This window comes from Rhineura floridana, chromosome 16 (genome assembly GCF_030035675.1).
Source record: "Rhineura floridana isolate rRhiFlo1 chromosome 16, rRhiFlo1.hap2, whole genome shotgun sequence".
NCBI classification, from domain to species: Eukaryota; Metazoa; Chordata; class Lepidosauria; order Squamata; family Rhineuridae; genus Rhineura; species Rhineura floridana.
The window spans coordinates 30,110,004-30,127,205 of record NC_084495.1 but is presented as its reverse complement, the minus strand read 5'-3'; the positions used below and the strand labels follow the sequence as shown (position 1 = coordinate 30,127,205).

Below are 17,202 nucleotides of genomic sequence, written 5' to 3'. Positions count from 1 at the left end.
GCCGTCGAGGATGCGAAAGGGGTCGCCTGGAACGGGCACCTCGACAACCAGCTTTACCATGTGGTAACTCGCCACCGTACGCGGGTCATCTTCTTGGTCCTCTGGCAAATACCTCTCTCTCTCTAGCCCCCTCCCCCGCAAGAGCCTCACCACTTGGCAGGGCAATCCTGCACACCAACGAGATATGTTTATTACATTTATATCCCCCCTTTCCTCCAAGGAGCTCCAGGTGGCACATATGGTTCTCCTCCCTCTCCAGTTTATCCTCACAACCCTGTAAGGTAGGTTAGGCTGAGAGACAGTCACCCAGTGGGCTTCATGACCAACTGGGGATTTGAACCCTGGGCTTTTAGGTCCCAGTCCTACCACTATATAAATGGCATGCCATGATTTCTGATGCTAATACTTGACATTTACATAGCGCTTTAGAGAAGTGCTTCACACCTATATGACTTTGTAATCCTTACAACAGTCCTGTAAGGCAGGACAGAGTCCTTATCCCCAAGCCTCATATTCCTGGGCGGGGGGCAGAAAACTGAGGCCCAGAGAGAATGTCCTAGTGGAGAGCGCTTAGTGGGATTGCCATACAGGCAAAATGCAAACCAGGCGTGCCCTGCTCCAAAAGAAGTAAGGGGTCTACAACCCTCCATGAGGATGACACCCCTGGTGTGTATGCAGCCAGGGCAATCCTGCACGTCTGTTCAGAAGCGGTTCCCACTCTATTCCGTGGGGCTTGTGCCCTAAGAAGTGCTCTTAGGATTGCAACCTCGATCTCTTGTTGCACAAGGCTCTGTGCACATTTACTCAGAAGTAAATGCCACTAAGCACAAAGGTATGCATAGATTCTTGCAGTGGTAAGTGCTTTGTTATTCCAACTCATCTACTTCAGTTGACACTTGGCAACAGGTTGTCTGTAAGGACCTCTGTGTTTAACTTGGGCTGCATGTTCACCCTCATCCTTGGGAATATTTCCACCCTCAGTGGGAATCACCTAAAGAAAAAGATAGCTAATTCTAGTTTCCAGAGAGCCAGTGTGGTGTAGTGGTTAAGGTGTTGGACTACAACCTGGGATACCAGGGTTTGAATCCCCACACAGCCATGAAGTGCACTGGGTGACCTTGGGCCAGTCACTGCCTCAGCCTCATGAAAGCCCTATTCATAAGGTCGCCATAAGTCGGAATCGACTTGAAGGCAGTCCATTTCCATCTTTAATTCTAGTTTCTGGAAGGGTTGTAGCTCAGTAGCAGAGCATCTGCTCAGCCTTCAGAAGGTCCCCAGTTCAATCCCCGGCAACTCCAGGTAGGGTTGGGAGAGAGATCCCTGCCTGCAACAGTTGCTGCCAGTCAGTGTGGGCAACACAGAGGTCTGACCTGGTATAATGCAGCTTCTTTGTTGCTTAGGTTCCCCCTTGGGTTTTGTGTGTGTGTGATACAGCACCCCCTTTTCCTTTCCTGCTGTCTTCCTTATTCTGTATTCCTAAAAGGAGGGGGGAAAGTGTCCTGCATGGAGCTTTGCAAATTCCCTGCCTTGCTTTCTGTGGAATTAAATTTGAGCTGGGGTTCATTGGGTTGGGGACTTTGGGCAGCCTCATAAATTAGACCACAAAAGTTCCTGCCCTCACCCTCAAAAATTATTAGCTTTCTGAGGGGCCTGCAGAGGAGGAGCAGAGAGCCGCATCTGGAATCCTAGAGTTGGAAGGTACCTCATCTAGTCCAACTTCCTGCCAATGCAAGAAAACAACAGCCTGATTCTGAGAGTGGCCATCCAGCCTCCGTTTCATAACTTCTAATGGGCGTGACCTTTTGAGGCAGCCTGTTCCTCTGTAGAGCATCTCATACCATTGGGATGTTCTTTCTAATGGAAATCGATCATTACAGGATCCCTGGTAGGTGCCCATCCAGCCTCTGTTTAAAAACCTGGTGCCAAAGCAGAGTCCACCGTTTTCTAAGGCAGTCTGTCCCTTTGTCAAATACTCAGCTCCTCCCATCAGAAAGTTCTGTGTAATGTTTAGTTGAAATCCTTTTTCTTGTAGTTGGAACCTCTTGTTTTGGATCCTGCCCTCTGGGTGCGGAAGGGACTTCCCTCCTTTAACAGCCTGTTGGTTTTCTCCTCTGCTCACTCACTTGCATGCAGTTCTTACTTCTTCAATACAAAGGTGGTTTAGGATGCACTTCTCCTTGGCCGTAAGTCTCGTGAACTCAGTGGAATTTTTTCCTGAGTGGGGTATACATAGAATTGCACAATTAGTCTCAGACAGGCTTGTTTTGTACTAGGTTAAAACCCCAGCGCATGTGATGAATGCTTCCTCCACCACCACTGTAAGGCTGCATGCAGACAGCAGTTTTTCCCCCCATTTCCCCAACATTTCCTTACCTGATCATTTCTGTTGTTTGATCTGTCACACAATGTAAAAGCCGCTTCTGGAAATTTAGTGGAATATATAGGAACGTTAGCACTCATTGCTGTGTTAATTGCTTCCAGAAAAAAAACCATTTGCAACCCCATTCACCCAGAAAATCACAGGACAGGAGTAAAGTGACAAAGTTTGCGGCAGGATACTGGCATACAGTTCTTTCCTGTAGTTTTCACGGGGGAATCATGAGCAAACAGAAGTGTGCAGGTACGGAACGACATTCATTGTTGTGTGACACCAAGCCCACTGGTGGGAATGAAATTTAGCACAACAAGGGGGCATGTCGGTCAAAAAGCCACAGTTCCATAATGCAACAGGTACTGCAGAGTGAAAGGAATATTAGAAATGGAGACAGAAGGGCTACTATTATAATAGGTAAAACAAACAAAATAAACCCCATGTCTGAATGCAGCCTTAGTGTGGGATATCATTACAGGCTTCAGACAGGAAGGGCAGAAGCCAAGCAGCCTTGTGGCCAACCATCATCACTCGCTTTTAGAAATAAAATCCCACCTGTCTCTGTGGGAGAGATCTTGAGGAAAGCCTTTTAGGAGACTGACAGTCTGGAGACTCCAGATGTGTGGGAAAGGTAATAGCCTCAACACACAAGCGTGTATTGCAGAGACAGTGTGTGATGGAAGAATTTATCCTGAAAGGCATCTTCTCTCTGGGATTGCTAGCGTGTTATGCATTTGATCAGATCTTTACCCAGGAGTGAGATTTCTAAGAGGGCGCCAGAATCTTTCTCCATCCCAATCTGCCTTAAATAATAAACTGACCAGACGTTGCTTTTGGGATGGCAGTGGGGTATGGGTGCGAAATCCAACTGGCAAACCACAGCTGCAAAATCTCTCTCTGTGTGTGTGTTTGTGTGTGTGTGTGTGTGTGTGTGTGCACGCTCTTGTGTGTGTGTGAGAGAGAAACCCAATCTGGTGGCAAAAACAATTTAAAAAACTTTAAACACTAACAGATTTTTTCTAGCATACTTTCAGGGCCAGCCCAAGACATTCTCCACATTTCCACATCAACTTGCAATTTTTATTTTAAAAGCCCTCATGAAAATTTATGAACATTTCAGTGCAAATTTCTCCTAATATACACGTTTGTATGCAATTTTGCCTAATGTGCACATTTCTGCAAAGCAATTTCCCTAATATATGTATTTATAGGCACACGTTACCCTAGTACGCGCTTCTTTGTATTCATTACTTGGATGGAGAGGCTGTACTGCAAAATTAGGAGGTCTGAACTTCAAAGGAATGATGGCTGTGTTTGAGTGCACACATTGTTTCTGAAAGTGTGAATTTGGTAGGTTTGCCTTTAAATGTGAACCGAATGAAATTCGTCCCCCATACCTACTATAAATCTGTAAACCTTGCACCTCAATCTTAAGAACATTATTACCTGGAAGTACCAGTCGTTTCCTTCATATCTCATTTTTCTGTTTGTACGTATTTGCTATAACTAAGCTTAAGCATAATTACTTACTCCTTCCTGTTTATACCTGTCCACATTTTCCCTTCCGTCTTGTGTTGAATTACAGACTGTAATCTCAGGGCAGGAACCTGCCTTCCTGCAAGTTGCAAAATGCCCTTCACATTTCTGGGAGGGCTAAAAACAACAACCATGCTTTGATTTAAACCAGCGCAGGAGAGGGGAAAAGTCCCAAATTAAACAATGTCAATTAAAACAGTCTTACCCCTGAAAAAGCAAGCCTGCCATTAAAAACTGCAAGTCGCGGTATTAACTTCAAACAGCTTACAAAAGTGAAAAAAATGGAAATAGAAATGGATTGCCTTCAAGTCGGTTCTGACTTATGGTGACCCAATGAACAGGGGAGCTACACACAGGGCCTTGTCTCTCATGCAAAACTGAGCCAGAACAGAAAGCTCATTACATTCCTTCCTGCCCTGGAAGATCCAGTGGCCAGCCTGGGTGGGTAGAGCCAATCCAGAGGCTAAAGACAGTTCACTGAGAAGCTGTCTGCAGTAGTTCAGTGGTTCACCACACTGGGGAGCTGCACACTGATCTGGCAGTCCTTAACAGTCATACACTAGACCTGGAGTTCTGTACAAGATGTGGAAAAGGGAATTCTGGGGGTGGGAAAGCCAGGTTGACTCTCTAGTTATGGACAGATCATTTCTGGATGCTGATTGGATTGTTGGTGGGTGACTGACAGGCTATGTTGGGAGCAATGAATGTGGAGAAGAGTCGTAAGAGGGTGTAGGCCAGGCTAGGTAATCCTTATGTGGCCTACTTCACTCCTCCATCATCTGCCTCTGAATAGGCATATGGGGAAAGGCAAGCTGCATTCTTCAGGAGCCCAGAGTTAACACCGAGGCTGCCAGTTGCTGACCGTATCACAAATCTCAATCAAATGTATTCCAATATTTATCACAGCACAGTAATGACAAAACAAACAGCAACACCTTGATACATACTCACTCAGCTCTTTTAAACTTTAGAAACGTTGGACTGATTTTTTTAAAAATCTGCTTTTATTTTGATACTTAATTTTATTAATTTTGGTACTTATTTTTATTAATTTTGGTGCTTACTTTTATTAATTTTGGTACAATAATTTGATTGTTTGCTTTTGAAGGGAGATTCCTTCCAATGCATTAAATATTATCAAGGTCAGTTCTTTGTCACAGCATAAAATAATACATATTTGAACAGGGGAAAGAACGAGACCTCATGAATTAAGAGCAAAATAGGATCTATCTATCTGCTCCTAAAATGCACTGTGTTCCTTTGTATCGACTGCTGCGATGCGAGTATCAAATAACTTGTTAATTGGGCCTGTTTCTTTTAATACCCAGGTCAAGACAGCAATGAAAGCTGATCTCCATTGCCCTTGTGATATCCCAAGAGCAGGGTTGAGTCAGTTGCCATTATTACAAAGGGATATAGAACCTGATTCGAAACATCATACTTCAGTTGAATGGCAACAGCAAAAAGCCCTCTCCCTCCCCTGAATTAAGCTACTGAAACGCTGTGCCTGTTTCAGTGTGTCTCCATCTCTCTTTTCTGAAAGCAGGGGCACACAAGACCAGTCAAAATCCACCCCTTTTTATTCTAAACCTGGTCGGATCAGCTCAAAGTGCAGGGTTTTTAAAATTTAGCTTCAGGCAGATTTCATAGCTGATTGGTAGATCAACCTATTTGCCTTCCAGGTGTGGCCAACGGAAACACTTTGCTTTAGGCTCAGGCAGAGACAGTTTCCTGTGAGTGGTCCTGAAGGATCTGAAGTCAGCAGTGGGGAAGGAAGATGTGTCCAGCTGAGGGCCGAGTCGCTTCAAGGTGCAGCCAGAAAATCCATTCTCGCTGCTTTTGAAGCAACTAGCGTGCCCACAGCCTGAGTAAGTTTGGGGGGGAAACAGGAATGGATCTTTATGTGCAAGAACTGCAAGCTCACTTCTGGTACCAAAATCAAATTCCTGGGCTCAGCATGTGTATCGAGGCCCGCTGTTTCTTAATTCGAATTGTACGTTGGTCCTCTTCCCCTAGATAAGGGCCAGGAAACCTTTTTCTGCCTGAGGGCCACATTTCCTTCTGGGCAATCTTCTGAGGGCCACATGGCAGGGGTGGGCAGGGCCAGAGGCAAAAGTGGGTAAATGTTACCTTTGCAGAAGAGGCTCATTTCTACGCACACTCACACACCCCTCTCTGTCCTCCATCCAGGGAAGCGAGAGTCACGATCGGAGTTCCAGGACACAGTCTAGCCAGGAAAAAACATTTGGGGTGCGAAACAGGCCTGTCAGGGGTGTGGTCTGGCAGAGGGGGTGTGGCCCAGCAAGAGTCTTGAAGGACAGATAGTGAAGCCTGGAGGGTCACACTCAGGCCTGGGAATGGAGATCCTTTAACCCTGTACTATAGCCTCTGAGCTCCGTCTGAGGAGGGCCATGCAACCTCTTCAGGTTGGTGAGGTGCTGGTGAAGGCTGGTTCTGGAGGCAAATCTTCCTCCTGGTCTAAGAGGTCCTTGGCACCCCCAGCTACTTCCCCAGAGGATGGGAATTAGAGTCATGGGTCATGTCTGGCACCTTCAGAACTGCTGTTTTTTTAAAAAATGGACATAAATAGCTTCACTAAACAAATGAGCAGGCTTGATGGCTGTTTAAACCCTAACGATAATCCCCTTGAATCGCTCTTGTGAAACAGTGCGAGGCTAGTGGTTTTCACGGTGGGCAATCTTTTTATTAGAGAATATTTGATTCCAGATGGATGTCCCGGCTGCAAAGCAGCACATCTCATCCCTGCAGAATCTGGGTGGATACAAGAGAGGTCTTACATCGGAAGATGCATACGCAAGGCCCGTAGCTCAGTGGCAGAACAAATGCTTTGCCTGCAGTAAGTTCCAGGTTCAATCTCTGGCATCGCCAGACTGGACTGGGACAAACTCACGTCTGAAATTGGAAGAGCTGCTGCCAGTCAGTGTAGACGGACCCATGCTAGGTGGACTAATGGTATAAGGCAGCATATAAGGTTGCATATAATAAGGCACACAGGTCCTTTGTGGAATGGCACGTCAAAGTCAAAGCTTGGCTAGTGAATGTCAAAAAGGAGATTTCAGGGCAGAACCAGGCTCACCCTCGCCAGAAGGCTGGGCCAGTCATCTTACACTGATTGCAGCCTCTAGCCGTAGGTCCTCGGCACTGCATCTCCAAGAAGAGGGGGGTGCTCCGAAGATCACACACTGCAGAATCTACACACTGTGTCTGTACAGTGACACCACCTTAGGTGTACACCACAAACAAGGGAATGTGTGAAGAGCCCAGGCTGAATGTGGTGTGTATTTGCATCTTCTACAAAAATCTGCAGTCCAGCTGATAAAAATACAGTAGCACAGATGGATTTAGCCTGCTGGAGAGACTTCTTAGAAACTTTAAAAGTACACAAAACAAAACAAAAAGGCATCCGGAGTTGATATTTAGATGTCATAATATTTTGACAATGCATTTCAAGAATCCCAAACTTGCTACTGGAATCCAAAGCAAAGACTTGATTATTGCTTCTTACTGAATTTTAATGGGAGAAATTGTTAAGTTTGGCTAAATCAGTTCTTCCTAGCAGGGGAGCCAGCCAGTCTCGGATGGTTTTGCACGGCAGGTTTTGCTTAGGATTAATAATGCGTGAAGAGCAGGTCCCAGTATTTTGTATTCCAAGAGCAAAGTGATGGCTTTTTATAAAGATACCCATTTGTACAGAGGGCCTCAACTTATTGGTCCTCAGTATACGTGTAACTGAAATAGTCACACATTCTTTACTGTTTACTCATCTATTTGGGATGGAGACACTCACCAGCCAGTCTGCTTTTGCTGAAGTGTCATCATGCTGCTTGGTTATGATTGTATGCTGTAGTTTTAATGTTTTCATATGTTATATTTGATTGGAATATTTTCACACTGACCTGGGAACTTCTTGTATTGAATGGAGGTTTTAAAAAAGACATCATCCTGCCTCTACTCCCCAACACCGCCTTTGTCATTTTTCTATTTGCATGCAGATTGGAAGCCCCTTGGGGATGGGGACCTCCTTGTACTTCATAAAGCCTGTTTCACATAACTACATTCTTGGCGGTGGCAGCAGGTGGCTGCATGTCAGTGTGGCAGTGGAATATACTCTGGGTTTTAGTCTGAATTTTCCAGCCTAGGCTCAGCACCTGGGACAGCTCCTTGAAAGTTTGGACTAAAACTCGGAGCAGATTGTACTGCCTCACTGACTTGAAGCCACCAGCTGCCACTGATCACTGGTGGGTTCTTTTATTTAATATTTATTTTTTGATTGATTACATTTATACACCTTTCTTTCATGCTAGAAGCCTGGGAACAGGCGGTCTCCCATCCAGGCTCTGACCAGACCTGACCCTGCTTAGTTTCAGCAGGGAGCTGGCCTCATGTGCCTTCAGACCATAGCCTGGGACTCTGGGACTTCTTTTAAGCATTCTAACAGTAACAAAATGATTAATATTGACGGCATGGAAGTTGAAAAATTCCTCCTGTCACAAATGAGTAGGAGCAGAATATGCTTCAATTAGCACAGAGTGAACAAGTAATCTATGTCGACATGACTTGCCCAGACCCGTTCAAAGACATTTATTTGTTTGTTTGATTGATTTATATCCCGCCCTTCCTCCCAGTAGGAGCCCAGGGCGGCATATGTGGATATAATGTCTGGAAATATGTGAGTATATACAATTGGGGATTAGGATACTATTAGTTTCATGTAACACTTTATCTCTCAGACTACACACACTAATAAAATGTTCAGCTCGACTTTACTGTTTGGGAAATTGTGGGAGATTGAGATTTTTTGGTTGCTTCTTACAACTTTTTCAGGTATTGCTTTATTGCGAAGTACAAAAATGCCTTGATAAGTGTAGGGAGATAATGCACCAATGCATGCAATAAGCAACCTGAACCAGTTGGGGGCGATAGGAAGGCAATCTATTCTTCCCTCTACTGACTTCACCACTTGTTCATTTGGTTACGCAGGCTTTACTCCACCCCTTCCTCCCACATGCTGATGTGAAAACTCTTTGAGGGCTAGTGCAGTGTCATGCCTAGCAGGTTGTCTTGTCAGTTAGAGATAGTACCCATGAGTGCAAGCGACATGGCTCCACAGTGGTTGCAACAGCATATATGGCTTCATTTCTTTTTAGTAATAAACCTTATGTTTCTTTATTCTTTCAACTGCCAGTCTTAACAGACTAGTTATTTCTGAACCCTACTGCAATATATATCAAAAATCCAACAATAAGAAGCTAAGTAAATATTTAAAAACACAGCCCAATTCTCCTAGCTTGTCTTGATATTTGCCTTCTCTATTCATTTTCATCTTTGAAATTGTTCTCTGAATCCTCCCCAACTTTTTTCTAAAAGTAGGATAAAAGCTCACTTTAACTGTGCCCTGGATTGCACTCAGGGTCTTTATCAGAATTGCTGGTTGACAATGGATGAAACAAGGCCAGAATCATATCTGATTGACTGGCTTTAAACTGCAGGGCCATCTGGATTTAGTCTACAGTTCCAATAAAGTAGACATTCCCTGTGTAAAGTGATATCGCCAGAGACTGACATTTTGAGCGTCTCTCAGCGTTTGGTGCTGGGGGAAAAACTCCTCAGTCCAAAGCGGGTGGTCGTAGGAAAAAATCTCTTGCTTTCTATCAAGAGAAACCACAGCCCTTTATGTGCAAATTAAATTTGGTGCCGGGATACTTTTAAAAAAAACCCCTCCACACGCGCACACATATAGGATAAAGCTCCACAACATCTGAAAGGACCATGGCTCAGTGCTGGAGACCATAGGTTTAACCTCTGGCTAAGAAGCACTCAAGCTAATGATTAAACTGTTGAGCTACAACTGGGGAGACCTGGGTTCAAATTCCTGCTCAGCCTGCTAGGCATGACACTGCAGTAGCCCTCAAAGAGTTTTCACATCGGCATGTGTTAGCATTTCTGGTATGTCGACTGGTCTTGTGAATATGCAAGACATGTCAAGATGAAACCTGGTGTGACAAAGTGGTTAGAGAGTGCTGGCTTAGAATTGAAAACCCAGTCACCATCTCCCAGCTGAGCCCGCTCCACTGGGTTGCTAAAGTTAAAATGTACATGCAGATGGAAGAGAACCATGCCAGCTAACCTAAGCTCCTTGGAAAAGGGCAGAATCAAAATGTAATAAATGCAAAAACATTTCTATTTGAGTTTGTGTAGAATTTGGGGCACGTGTATGTGCTTTGCCTGGTTGTCATTTTGAAATATAAATGCTAACTTTTAAAATAAGCTCTCTCTGTTACAAACCCACCATGATGATCCCATCCGTCTTCTGAGAGTTTCCTAGCTGGTGTTCAAATGGACAAGGAGCAGCATAATGAGCTTATTAATTCTGAATAATACATGGTTTTGAAAGCTTCTGTCTAAAATGAGCTGAGCTGTTTTATAGCAATGAGCCACCAATACAATAAGCATACCGAATTTATGGGGAATACTTAAACAGGCAGGGCGGATGCTTGAACTATGAATAAATCAATTTGTTTGAATCAACTTGCAGCTGGCGGGGGGAGGGGAGAAGGACACACAGAAAATCTGCAGCTCACAAACTGGACGTTGAGAAGGTAGCATATAGGGAGAGGTGGAGCCTTAGGAGTACAACAATTGTTTCTTCAGACTCTGATACAGGGGTTGTGGCTCTGATGCCTTTGTGCGGAATCTGGTTCAGATGTAATGCCAAATCATAGTTTGTCATGATATCTTAAATGCCATCATCTGACAAATCATTATTTGAGAGAGGCCACCAAACCAGGACCGTGGTTCATTTGAAGCTGATTTGCAAGCCACATTGTGGGCAAACTGTGGTTGGCATTAATCTGAATCAACAAAACCATGGTTTGAGATTTTGTTCCAAACCATGGTTTGAAAGTCCACAGGATAACATCTATGGATTCATAGGGAAGCCAGGGAAGAGGAAAACTGTAGAAACCATGCTTTGCCCAGAACGCAAATCATGGTTAGTGCAAACTGTAGTCTGGACATAGGTGATGCCAGAGGAGGGCGGGGGGGGGTAAGTGCTCCCCACATAAAAGTGTTTGACCTCACCCTCTCCTTTGTTGGATCCCTGTGGTTGCTTTGAAGGAAATATACTTTTCACATAGAAATAATAAATGAATCATAAACTGGAAATTAAAACAAGCCCACGATCCGGTGTATGATCACTTCAAAATTAAACCCATCTAATAACGTTTCTGCATTTTTGCAGGGGCGGGTTTGCCGCCACCCTATTCCTGGGAAGACTTGGGAAGGTTCGAGAAAAAATTGTAATTGGTCAGGTGGGGCATCCTGACCAATTGGGAAAGGGATTGAGCAGCTATATATAGCCTGCTTCTCCCTAAAAATGCGCCTTTTTTGCCTTGTGGCACCCACCCACCCCTCCCTTGTCAGTATGGGCTCTGCTAGTCGCCTGAGTGGGCTGAGTAGGATTTTTTTTTTGGAGATTCTGATTTCAGAATGTCTTTGGTTTTGCCTACTCCATACTGCTTGGGTTTGATTCAGTTGGCCTGCCTGGGGGGGTCGTGGTGATTCCGGTGTGGCTGGCGTCGAATTCGGGCAGGTGAGGTAATTGGGGTTAAAATTGAGGTGGATGAGGCATTTTGGTAAAGGGCACACCCTGGTAAAACATCAAGGCGTAATGTCTGGTGTGGATCTTGGGAGTGTCCACGTGGGACCGGCTTGCACATCATGGTGAACGCCTGTACGGCAGGGCCAGGATGCGGAGGTTGGAACCACACACCTGACTCCAATTGCAAGGAGGGATAAGTTTTCCCACATCCTTGACTGGGGAGTTGCAGTACGATGTGACTGACTTGCCTCCTGGTTTGGAGGGTCTATACCCTCACAGATAGGTTGAGCCTCACCTGCCCGAAGTATTTGATATTCATTAATTGGCTGATTTGAATTTTAATAATATTTTAATAAATATAACATTTCTCCATATATGTGTCACGAGTCTTCTTTGGTGTGGTGGCAAATCAACATTTCATGTTTAAGATGGGCAGTGAAATAGTTCTCCTTCAGAATGTTGGATAAAGCTCCCCTGCCAAAAGGCATGTTACCTCTCTGTCCCGCCGACCCCTAATTTTTTCTGCTGCCATTATTGATAGCTTGGCATTATAGCTGAGCCAGTCCTATTTTAGTCTAATATGCTCTGCCCGTATATTTGTAAACAGATTTTTAAAAGATACCCTGAGTCTGGTGGGTGCACCCTTTCTTCTGTGCTCTTTCGTCCCCCTCTCTCATGATAAGGAAACAGACTTTCTAAAGAGACCATCCTTGGAACTTACAACACCTTGGAGAGGTGGGGTGACTCACAGCGCATGGGCCAGATCTTGCCACGGCACCATGCAGACTCAGCATCTGCTTAGATTAACAGCTCCGCTGGGGGCAAGGCAAGGCCCTTGTGCCTTGCTCCCTGTGCCTCTGGGGCAGCTCTCAGCCAGTTGACCTGATCTGTGCCGCACTGCAGCACCACCCAGATACTGCCCAGAGAAGGGTACAGCAGCTTACCCAACCAGCCAGACCAGGTGATCTGGGGGAGCCAATAGGGGCCTCAATGTAAGCTGCTACTTCAGACTTGGTTACTCATTCTGAATACAGTAACTCATTGCTAGAGTAGCTCTGGAGTAGCTAGAGTAGTGTGCTCATTTGAAGCCTGCCCTGCCCTCTGCATCTCACTGTGACTGCTGTTTACTACCCTGGACCTCAGCCTCACCTGGACTATCTATAGTTACTTCATTACATTTATAACTTTCCTTTCCTCCAAGAAGCTCAAGATGGCATACACATACCCATATTTTATCCTTACAGCCAACCTTGTGAGGTAGGTTAGACAGCGAAACTGTGACAGGCCCAAGGCCACTCAGTAAGCTTTGTGACCAAGCAGGGATTTCAACGTGGTCCTCGCTGATTCTAGTCCAGGTGTGAGTAACTTTTGGCCCTTCAGATGTTGCGCAACGACAACTCCCATCAGCTGCAGCATGCCTGGCCAATGGCCAGGGATGGTGGGAGTTGTTGTTCAGCAACATCTGGAGAACCAAAGGGTTCCTCGCACCTGCTCTTGTCCAACTTTCTACCACACCACTGCCTCTAACAATAGAAGTTGCAGTCCAAGTTCCTCCCTTCCTGCATTATTTGGATTGACTCCTAATCTGCTGGCAAATCAGTGTTTCAGGCAGCATTCCGCAACAGTCCTAATAAAAACTCTTTTCTAGCAGAGCCAAAATGCATGGGTTGATGATAGCATATTGGCAAGCTGCGTCATCTGGGACTCATGGCTTGGTTTGAGTGTCCAGTGGGTATCTGTTCGTTATTTTTGTCTCCGATTCAGATATTGGCTGGGTGTCAACGGAAACAGTTCATTCCCTTCCCTCCAGCTTCCCCGTTGCCAGTTTCAGAGAGAACTTTGGCTTGTCGCTTCCAACCGGTCCGGCATCTTGCTCGGAAGGACGCGTTGGTAGTTTTCCCAAACCATCAAAAACCACATTAGAAAACACTTTAAGGAAAAACAATGTCCCCACGCCACAAATGTTTGGATTGCTCCAGGCAGCCTAAGTAATAATTGCTGGAAGCGTTACAGTGTTGATGTAAGCACAAGAGGTGCATCCAAAGGGAGGAAATAGGTAAACAGCAATGCCGAGAGGAATATCTCTTGCTGACATGCCTGTAGATCTTTGCTTTCTTGGACCTGAAGTGATGTCAACAGGACGACTCTGTTCCACTATAAACTGAGAGCAAAGTCCACGAAGAGAAGGAGATAGCAGACAAGGATTTTGTAATAGCACAATTGTTAAAAGTTAGTTTGATTTTGGTTGTGTTTTCTTTAAAACAACAACAAAGTCTTCTGACACCTTAAAAACTACCAGATTTATTGTATGGTAAGGTTTTGGGGTTCCTGAGTATTTATGCTGTAATAGAGTTAGCATGAGCAACAGTGTGTGTATACTTTTAATAAGGTGCCACTTGTTTGTGCCAAAATCAGTTTAAAAAGTTCCCGCATCAAGTTGCTTTATGTGTACTTGTATAAATTTGTATATTAAAAAAGAAAGAAGAGTTTGCATTCAGGCAATTGGAAGGTACCTAGAGGATCTGTATTCTCCAACTAACATACATTATGTAAATTGAGCAGATTTGCATGAGTTCTGTTTCTTTGCATAATTTATTCTGCATTTTAACAGTGTTACGTAGTTTATTCTGATTTTGCTAGTCATGAGAATGGATAAGGAGCAATGACGGGTGTGTTCTCTGCTGAAGTTTGGTGATAGGGTTCAGGCTGCATTCAAGTATTTCCAACCTGACTGATTTATTTGCAAGGTTATGTACAGTTCCCTAGGAGAAGGGATGGGCAAATCTGTCGATTCTGGTTACTTTCTGTGCCTCATTTTCCCAATCTTAAGTGCAACTTTCCACAGTTGGTGCGTTGTTTTTTTTAAAAGGTCCTCATGAAAATTATCATCATTTTAGTATGAATTTCCCCTAATATAAACATTTTGTATGCCATGTTGCTTAACATACACATTTTTGCAAAGAAGTTTTCCCAAAGATAAACGATTTGTGTTATGTTATTGTCACTGCTGTATGTATTTTTGCACACGTTACTTGGCTGGAGAATTGCACTGCAAAATCTAGAGAAGTGCTAATTTTGAAAGATGCCTGTGTTTCGGTTCATGTATTGTTTGGGAATGTGCAAATTACGTAAGTTTAAATGCCTTTAAATGCAAACTGAACAGAATTTCTACCCTATCCCTACTTGGGAGGGATCTAAACATCGGCTTGCAGCAGGGTTCTTTCTTAGACTAAACCAGGGGAGAAGACTATAGCACACAGGCGGTGGGGGCTGATGGCTCCATGTCAGTGAGGCAGTGGAATCCGCTCCTGGTTTTAGTCCAGATTTTCAAGGACCTGTCCAAGGTGCCGAAACCTAATAGGAACAGATTCCACTGTCACACTGACGATGAGCTACCAGCCACCACTGCATACAAAGCAATGATGCCCACCACCAATTTAATGGGAAATTTAACTCATCTGTGCCTCTGGCTTCTGAGATGTCAGTATGTGTTGCCACATACTTTCAGAGCATGCCTTTGCTGCAATAAGGGTTAGAAACTTTCTTTTTCGTTCCTGGATTTCAGGAAGCTGAGTTCTCTGACCAGTGCTACTCAGTGTGGCTGTTCTTCACTCCTGTGAAATCACGGCATACACAGAGCCTTGTTTTAGAATGAGAATGTCAGCTTGAATCTTTGCATTGCGTAGTGAGCGTAGGAAGACAGGAAGCTGCCTTATACCAGGTCTGACAATTGGCCTGTTCCACTCAGTATTGTCTACACTGATTGTCAGCAGCTCTCCAGGGTTTCAGGTAAGAGTCTCTCCCAGCCCTACCTGGAGATGCTGGGGATTGAAGCTGGGGCCTTCTGCAAGGCAGATAGATGCTCTTCCAGAGCTTGGAAAAGTTACTTTTTTGAACTACAACTCCCATCAGCCCAATCCAGTGGCCATGCTGGCTGGGGCTGATGGGCGTTGTAGTTCAAAAAAGTAACTTTTCAAAACTCTGTGCTCTTCCACTGAGCTCTGGTCCTTTGCCAATTACTGCTGGCTGCCATTCTATATGCACAATAAACTGCAAGTAATTTTCATTGAATTCAATGGGACCAATGTCTGAGTAGACATGGCTAGGGCTGCATTGTTAGCCCTCACGTGTGGATGGGAGGTTTGTTTGTGTTTTTGGAAGCCTAACTGCAATGGGGGAGGGAAGGGCCCTTGAAAGTGTCCATCAACAGGGACAGCAGACTGGGGAGCAGCGAGGCACTCAGGTCACCTGGTCGTAGTCTTCCCAAGAACTACATATACCGTATTTTGGTTGAAATTGGAGGAAGGGCTGTCGTTCAGTGTTGAGCATTTGCTTTGCATGCAGAAGGTCCCAGGTTCAATTTCTGGCACCTCCAGGTAGGGCTGGGAGCATTCCCTGCCTGCAGCCTTGAAGAGCCACTAGCCATCAGTGTGGACCATTCAGAGCCAGGTGAACCAACGGTCTAATTCACTATAACGTAGTGTCCTATCTTCCTAAGTATAGTAACGTTCAAAATTTGCATCTGACCACAAAAATTAGCATACGCAGAGGTGGGGCAGTTAAAGAGGCAGCTGGACTGAGAGGGGATTTGAAGGCACCCGTGAAGCCCTGTGCAAAACTCCTTGTGCTTTGCAAGCACTGCCAATCGGCTGCCTGCTGTGGCTTTCAAGCACAGTACTAGGTAAGACCCCATGATCAGCTGACCACCAGGACTTGCAGGACATGTTGGACGATGCTTTGCAACCTCCCGTGATCAGCCGATTACCGGGGTTTCTATGCACAGCGCTATGAAGGAGAGGCTGGCCTATTAGGGCCAATGGGGCTCTGCCTAGCCTGCCCTCAGCCAGCCCCCACCTGCCTGCCTTTACTGACATCCAGTCCAGGGGGTAGCGCTGGCTGTCAGCTTCCTCCTCCTCCTCAATTCGAGTGTCATCCTTGTAAACTCAGCAGGGAAGGGAATGGGGACAAAAGTATAATTAGTTTGCTCCACTTGCCACTGGCTCTGGTTCCACCTGCTGCTTTCCCCCCTACCAGTCCCAATGGGCACCAGCCATCATGGTGCTATGCAAGCCCTGACAATCAGTAAACCCCCACCCACCTGTCCAAGAGCCTGGTGCACGTGCATCTTAGGGTGCCTCACAAATGCTATGGCAGCTACAGTACGTGCAGCGTTCTAAAACCTGCTGCTGTTACAGCACTGGTGATGGTAACGCTTGTTCAACTAAGAGCTTCTGGTATTCTTCCAAGGGGCTTGGTAACCTTTTACAAGGAAGATTTTTAATTCATTAGGCCAAGCTACCCAAGTGAGAGTTTGTTCCTGTCTTCCTTTAATGAACTGCAGAACTTGGTCCATCAAAATTAATAGATGTGTTGAAGGAATCTGCCCAACTGATTTCTCAGTATCATTAGATAAGATGAAATGCTAATCTAGTGCGCCAGGCAGCTCCAAAAAATTACACTTCTGGATGGTAACTTTCCAAGTAACCCTGCAAAGTAAAGAACTCTTAATTGGATTGTCTCATGCTGGGAGCCAATGCATGATCATCTGTAATAATGAAGACTTTCTGTTCCAGGAAATGTTTTCTCCCAGGATGGGAGAGTGGTGGGCCTTTTGGGGACAGGCAAGTGTGTTGCCATCACAATGGTTAAAATAAGTTTTAAAAGATCATTTTTT

General features: G+C 45.1%; 1 protein-coding gene across 1 annotated transcript in view; it reads left to right on the top strand.

Moving 5' to 3' along the window:
• GPR50 (G protein-coupled receptor 50) overlaps positions 1-17,202 on the top strand; it is a 35,293-nt gene that overhangs the window by 676 nt on the left and 17,415 nt on the right. The window lies entirely within an intron of this gene.